The sequence below is a fragment of the Tupaia chinensis genome, unplaced genomic scaffold (assembly GCF_000334495.1).
Source record: "Tupaia chinensis unplaced genomic scaffold, TupChi_1.0 Scaffold136036_1, whole genome shotgun sequence".
Taxonomy (NCBI): domain Eukaryota; kingdom Metazoa; phylum Chordata; class Mammalia; order Scandentia; family Tupaiidae; genus Tupaia; species Tupaia belangeri.
Genome location: NW_006196226.1, coordinates 1 through 489, shown reverse-complemented (window position 1 = coordinate 489; position 489 = coordinate 1). Strand labels below are relative to the sequence as shown.

The 489-nt window shown below is 55.6% G+C and overlaps 1 non-coding gene across 1 annotated transcript; it reads right to left on the bottom strand.

Moving 5' to 3' along the window:
* Positions 1–256: 256 nt before the first annotated feature.
* Positions 257–330, bottom strand: TRNAN-GUU (transfer RNA asparagine (anticodon GUU)). The gene has a single exon. It is a non-coding gene; the product is annotated as a tRNA-Asn (tRNA).
* Positions 331–489: the final 159 nt, after the last annotated feature.

Sequence of the window (489 nt, the reverse complement as noted above, 5' to 3'; positions counted from 1 at the left end):
ACACCTAGCTGGTTCCTCCAGGTCTATCTTTGCAAAAAATCTGTCTTTAATTTCCAGTATTATCATTTTTCAATTTGACCAGCTCAAGGCCAGCTCTCTGAGGAGGATCTGGGAGGACATTTGTTGTTTGGGTCCCTCTCTGACAAAGAGAGTAGAGGAGGGGCGGGTAGGGGGAGCAAGGTCTCTGTCCTCCATGCGAGCATGTAGGGATTAGGAATCTGCTGAGAACCGAGTGCGACATAATAAAGGCAGGACTCGTCCCTGGGTGGGATCGAACCACCAATCTTCCGGTTAACAGCCAAACGCACTAACAGACTGCGCCACAGAGACTCGTACACCCCGTTCCCGACGTCTGAAGGAGGAATAAGGAAGCACGACAGTGCCCGCGGGGCCGCCCTCCCGGAGCAGGACCAAGGTGCAGGCGACAAGCCAGCGAGCCCCTAGGCTCAGCGAGCGGGTGGAATTGTCCATCGGGCCAGAAGCCCGCGC